The sequence below is a fragment of the Stegodyphus dumicola genome, chromosome 7 (genome assembly GCF_044657685.1).
Source record: "Stegodyphus dumicola isolate Sdum_Otavi_A_Nest chromosome 7, ASM4465768v1".
NCBI classification, from domain to species: Eukaryota; Metazoa; Arthropoda; class Arachnida; order Araneae; family Eresidae; genus Stegodyphus; species Stegodyphus dumicola.
Genome location: NC_140774.1, coordinates 110,482,306 through 110,489,623, shown reverse-complemented (window position 1 = coordinate 110,489,623; position 7,318 = coordinate 110,482,306).

The following is a 7,318-nucleotide window of genomic DNA, read 5'->3' as shown; positions in this document are numbered from 1 at the left end:
TAATGTTATTATATATTTAGATAATATTTATAATCATTATAAATTTAGATACCTTTAATAATTAGATTTCTTCACAGTAACTTTCACAGGTGTTTAAGAATGAATAAATCCTTCATTTCAAATACATTTACAAATAATTTAATAAATATTTACGTATTTTGTTTAAGGCAGATACATGCTTTTCGCAAGCATATGCATAAATACCCATACATATTTCACATTTTTCATTTCCGGCATGTACAAATCTTTAATTTCTGTGCATTTATTATATTTTAATGGTAAAATAATTTACAATAATTTAGCGTATACCCGAAATTTTTACATAAGAAATATATATAAATATAATTTGAATGAAAATTACATGCATTATTTTTAATACCCACTCAACGGTCAGTTTTTCTTTGAAATTCGCCCACAAAGGCATCCCTCCCTTTAGGCAGATAGCCCTTGCATGCTTACTCTATTTAATATAAACATAACCTTACCTATGTACCTAGTTACAAATATTTTAAGATGCATAATTTTATATTTACATTTAGCCATCAAGTTTCAAACTTTTGACTTAAAACACGTTTTAGGATACATTCATCATCAAATTCAAATCTTCTAGTAAATATATTTTCGCGAAGCCCTCAATACCTCTTTTAGCGATTTTACACAGTTTAATAATTCTCTGATAATATAATAAATAATAACTATCAAAATCAAGAAAAAGTTAACTTATTGGCATATATGTGTATATATTTATTAATTTTGACGAGGATTGCAGCATTTTATGGTAATTTTATTTTTTAATTAACCCAAATAAGTAAAGCGTGCAAACCTAAAGTGATTATTTTAAAGTTATATAAAAATAAAATGATAAGTTTAAAATGAGCAACTATAAAGCATCTCCTCTAAAAATTTTTAAAAAGTACATGTCACAATAATATGTGGATGACAAAAAAAAAATTATTTTATTTAAAACATTTTGGCGTTTCGAACATAAAATAAAAGTAACGAATATTCTATCAAGGTTTTCAAAAGATGTATCATGCAATTTTAAAGGTGCCGTAAGGTATTCTTTATTCTTTCAGCATAATATTTTTGCTAAAATCTATGTTTTTGTCAACAGCTTAGAATTTTACAAAAACAAATTCATAATCAAAATCGCTGTTGCTAGTTATCGAAAAATAACCAAGATGTGATTTTGCGTAAATGTTACTAAACTATACAAATTGCTATTATCCATCACACAATGAATGTTTCTTTTATGCAGAAATGTCCCGTTTTTCGATTTGTATGGAACTGTCGTGTGTCGAAATATTATCGAAGCGCTGCAAAGGGAGATTCTGAATGTAAACAAAAAACACCCCATCTGGAGACCAAAGCTTCGGAGCAGTGCTTCACTTTTTCTAGTGCCGAGCTGGCCACTCCTTCCTTTTTTTTACCTCCATGAGTTCCAGCCCCCGCGGAGTAAAGGACGGATGTTTCAATTTTCTACGATCGTTATTGCTAAGTGACTATGCCAAATTGCTATTTTCTACTCAAGTTCAACTGAAAAGTGGCCTTCTTTGCACTGTGATCAATCTGTTCGTTTAAAAATCACATCATGCCTGCAGAATTTATTTCTGCCTTGATATTTCCTCGCGTTTTCACTTTACTACATTCTGATTTAGCGCTATATGCCAATGAGCCTCTTAATCTCTAAAATCTTTCCTCTCCGCTTTTTCCTTTTGTATTTTATCTATGTAATAAAAATATAAAATACCCACAAAAAATTTTAAAATGAAAAAAAAAAAATTATAAAAAGAAAACAAAACAAAAATCAAATCTTCAAACTCAATGATTTTTTCCCTATACCTAAGCTCTCTCGAGCTAATGTGGCTCCCTTTATCTTGCATCAAACTAACTATTTCTGCAATTTTCCTATTTCTGCTCACTACTTAGATATTTTTATGATGTGGAGGTACACTGCGGAAAAAAAAAAACTGGGACAGTTCTATAGCTCCTGTTCTACCGAGCCGATTGACGAAATTCAAATTGCTTTTTTCATGTCTCGAAAGCACGACTTGGGATATATATTAGATTTATATATACAATTGTTCTAACATAGGTATTTTGACACAAAAATGGGTCTTTTTCAGAAATATGATACCAGTTTTTTTTTTTTTTTTTTTTTGCATATCTCGATTCTACTACTCAAATTATGTCTAAATATTAAATTTTGTAAAATTTGATGCCAAATTTACGGAGAAATTCAAAAATTTAGCTTGGTGTATTTTTCCAGTTTGCGTCAAGAATAATTCACTTGGCGAACTTCTTAAAATATGACAAACCATTTCCCTTTCCCTTTCATTGTGCAGGAGCGGAAAAAAAAGCCACTTCATTCCTACCTTTTTACTCTTTTTTTTTTTTTTTTTTTCCATGAGCGGAGAGTCATATCGTTCCTATTTCCAAATAATTTTAACAAAGTGCGTAAACCATATTGGATGTTATTATCGCTTTCAACAAATATGTCAAATTTCAAAACACGCCAATGTATAAATTCACGTATATCTTTGGAAATTTTGGATAAAACGCTCTAAGATTTTGCAGGTATACTTATAAATACATCTGCTTTAAGATGATAGTAAAACTTTATAGGCTATAATTCAATTTTTGTTAAATCTGAAATGTTTCCGATTTTAAATTACGTCCAAATGGGGCGTTTTTTTAACATTTTGTGTGTTACATTTATTTATTAAGTATCACGTTCTTCGCACTTAAACCGTCAAATTCAGTTCAACATCAATATCGCAAAATAGTTTTAAAATGAGTATATCTTTAGAATTTCCGATAGAGACTCACGCGCTGGAGATAAAAATGTTTTTTTCTGTACAACGTTGTCATTGCTCGCTTTGCAATCCTTGAGTTTGTTGAATTTTTGCAAAATATGAAATCGATAATAAACAAATTCCAAATTTCAAATTTGGTCTTCCACATGCCCATATTCGTAGGAGGATTACGTCATACAAAATGCGATCTCTCTATGTACGTTGTTTTATCACAATGCGAGAAATATACACATATTTCTGTAGATTTTTCATTATTTAATTTCTTTAAATAGAACACATGGCGATAATACTTTGTGGCAACAGTTTGAAAAGTGATTCGCTGTTTGTAGAGAATCGACGTAATGATGCAAAATGAAAACAATAGTCCTTCAGGGACAAAGCCCATTTGGACTAAAAATTGGCGAATAACTGGGAGAGAAGGTATCAAGTAAGTGTATTAAAAAGCGATATTAATAAATACATATCCATTATCCTCGAGGTGTCTTGACAAATTGAGAAGTCCCTTATCCTTGAGTGGTCTTGACAAATTGAGAAGTCCCTTATCCTTGAGGGGTCTTGAGAGATCTAGAGGAGTCTGAACAGGCTCGTCCTTCAACACAGGCTTCTCCTTCTGAACAGGCACTTTCTCCTCCTCATCATCATCATCGATGATGATAGGCTTTTGATCAGGCTTCTTCTTCTGAGCAGGCTCGTCATCATCATCATCGTCATCGGTGATAAGTATGGGGTAGTTTTTGAGCCATTCAATCTTTTTTTGTTCGATATTTTTTTTAAACGTCGTGGACTCGTTAAGATGATTGTCCTCGAGTATATAATATGGATCCTTCCCGGTCCTCACGATCGAGAGAGTTCTGCATAATTTTGCGAAACCAGTCCCTAAAATGAATGAGAATCCCCTTTTCCTTCTCAAGACGATCCATAATAATGTTCATTTGCGAGAGGGTTAGAAAGACGGCCGTTTAATGGTAATTTGCTTGTTTCATCAATAAAATTTATGTATCCATGTAGAAATTTCACGAGCCGTAAAAACCTCTTCGTCGGCCAGAAATTGTTCCCGCATCTTGCGATAGCTACCCACTATTATAACCCGCACATTTTGAAAAAAACGTTACTTTCAAGTAAACGACTCCTTGGATGATAAAAATGAAATCTCAAAAGTTTTATATTTGAAAGGAATGCACGTGGTGAGCTGGGAACTCTTCATCATGATCTACTCCAAAAAATGACTCCTTTCTGTTCTATTTATATAGAGAGAGAGACTCCCCTCTCTGTTCTTCTTCTATCTCTAGACTTCCTTGGGATTTAAAGGGTGACTGAAAAAAAGGTCATTGGTTGGTTATTTTTTTTCTTTCACTTCCTCATTCGAACCCACTCAACTTAAAAAAGGTCATGGAGATAAGATTTCTTGGAAACGATAAATAAAAACCAAAACTGACGTCATAGAGACTATATGTATAAAAAGCCGAGAGCACTCGACGAGATCCTTTCATTTGAGCCATGTCCCAGCTAGATGTCTTCCAGACTCAATTTTTTTCGGGTGTGGAGGATTTGCAGATACTTACGCAAATCGCCAACCCTGAAAATCTTTTTGGCGAGTCATTGTGCTAAATTTATTCCGCATTTACCGGCCAACCAAGTGATCGTTTCTTTCAAGCATGTGGTCGAATCATCCGACCTGCTCATTCAGAAAATTAATAGGAATCTATTCGACTCTCAACAAACGAAAGATTGCCTACCCTTCTCTTGGAACCGGGTGGATCAAGCTTTGAAACATCCCATTCAAACAAACCGGAGATATACGGATTCGCGCATGAGTTTTCGGTGGAAGAATATTTTTCTCAGGAAAAGATACTTTACGTTTGGAGTGAGAACGACGGCCGAGGACGAAGTTCATATCTATCCCCTCGTCTATTACGAATTATCGTCCCGCGACATCCAGAAGAGATGTTTCAAAGTGATTGACAGGATAAAATTTAAGCAGCATGTTCTAAGACCTTTCAAAAAACTATGTAATCCCTCCGAAGACGCGTTATCTCATGATAACGACGCAGGAAAGCCTGTTTCTCGTCGATCGGTGGTCATGGACTCTTTGGGAACAATCGAAAAAGGAGATTCCTTTCCTCACCCCGACTTCGTTTCAAGATCACGAAGAGCTTACCTTTCCCATCCCTTCTTTAGATGATGAGATGAGATGGAAAAAACAGTCATTTCACGAAACGAGAATGACGGGTATACGTAAACAAAGTCGAAGTGATTAGGATCGAAGATTATGATGAGGAGGAGGAGGAAGAAGAGAAAAAATTACCTATTAAGAAACGTATGACTTACCGCAACATGCCTTGCTTGGAACTTGGAGATCCGTTCATGAATGCAGAATCCTCATCTCAAACGTGTCCAGACAGGCAGCCTCTTTCGAAATCTCAAACTTTTCCAGAATCCTTTCTTCTCAAACATGTCCAGAAATCATGGATGCGAAATCTCAGCCTGGTCCAGAATCTCAAACGTGTCCCAGACATCATGCATGCAGAACCTCAGCCTGGTCTAGAAATCATGGATCCCCGAACTCAGCCTGAAGAAGACGATTCAGAAAAGCCCCAAACGCATCCCAAAGAGGTTCCAAAATATTCACGAAAACCTTTTGAGGATCCAACACTTCCTGCATGGGACAATTTTATGGATTTACAAAGTTTAGCGGATCTTGAGGAAAATAGTGATTTGTGGGCAAAAGATTGTTTACATAAGTTAACCTCGAATGAAACTGAACTGTTATAGAATTGTATCTCTGAAATTATATCGGAAACGTCATAATTTTTTTTTTTTTTTTTTTTTTTTTTGGCTTTCGACAAATTGTATTATTGTAATGATAACAATAAAAAAATATTATATACCAATCTTGGATTCAAAAGAGTGTTCAAAGAGAAAACATATACACATCAGAGAGATCCTGTAGATTTCAGTTTTCCGAGATTAGGTTGTCCGCTTTTCCCAAACTGGCTGCCCAATTCAAAGAGAAAGAGTATAGAGAGTTCATTTCAGTTTTCCAAGATTAGGTGGTCCACTTTTCCAAAAATGGCATCTTGAGTCAAAGAGAGGTAGGGTTAGAGAGTTCATTTTAGCTTTCCAAGATGAGGTGGTCCGCTTTTTCGCAAAATGGCTTCCAAATTCAAAGTGAGAAATAGTGTAGAGCGTTTATTTTAATTCTCCAAGATTAGGTTGTCCGCTCTTTCCCAAAATGGCTTCCGAGTTCACAAAGAGGTAGTGTAGACTTCAGTTTTCTAAGATTAGGTTCTCGCAATGGCTTCCGAATTCAAAGAGTGATAGTGTAGAGCGTTCATTTCAATTCTCGAAGATGAGGTTGTCCGCTTTTCTTAAAATGTCTTCCGAATTCAAAGAGAGATCGTATAGAGCGTTCATTTCAATTTTCCAAGATTAGGTTCCCAAAATGGCTTCCGAATTCACAGAGAGGCTGTAGAGCGTTCATTTCAGTTTTCTAAGATTAAGTGGTCCGTTTTTCTTAAAATGCCTTCCTAATTCACACAGAGGGGGTGCAGACTTCAGTTCTCCAAGATTAGGTTGTCCCAAAATTGTTTTCGAATTCAAAGAGAGATAGGGTAGAGCGTTCATTTCAGTTTTTCCAACATTAGGTTGCTCGCTTTTCAAAAAATGGCTACCCATTTCAAAGAGAGGTGGTGTATAGCTTTCATTTCAGTTCTCCAAGATTAGGTTGTCCGCTTTTCCCAAAATGGCTTCCGAATTCAAAGAAAGATCGCGTAATTTTCTGTTTTCCAAGATGGGGGGGTGCCATGATGGAATAACACGAGAGAAAAAAAAGGCCATCTTGTCATTCTCTGATAGGGTACCGGTGATCGAATACTTTTGTGACCGACTGTACCTCCATTTTAGTAATGTTCGAGTATCGCGTAGTAGCTTCTCAGTTTTGATGAATGGTTGTGTTAATAAAGTTGATTGTTTTAGGGTCGTAGATTCCTGGCTTGTAGAAACTAATACCAAGTCCCTCCATAACATTTACACCGCCAAATGATGCATGCAAACGGCTTAGAACTCAAAGAGTAAGTCAATTTCTGTTATTTAAAAATACACGATTAATTTTTGCTGTTTAAAAAATATGCAGTTTTAAGATTAACAAATAGCATTCTTAAACAGAGAACTAGCCCATTGAATTCTGATATAAAAATATTTAAAAAAAATATTATTTAAACCAAAATTATGTCATTATGAAACAATGAAAAAGTAAAGTTTCCAGATTAGAGTCGTCATCTAACAAAGAAATCGCCAAATTCGGCATGCGCTTTATTCTTCACTTTAACGCATAGTTATAGGTTAGGTTAGGTTATTTAATTACGGCAAAGCCTCGAAGGCAGGAATGCCTTCGTGGAGGACTTTCTAAGGGAAACTGGCTCGTATACATGTTACACATGGGGAAAACCACGAAAACACTCATGCAGCCAGCCCGTTCACGGGATTTGAACCTCGGACCGAAC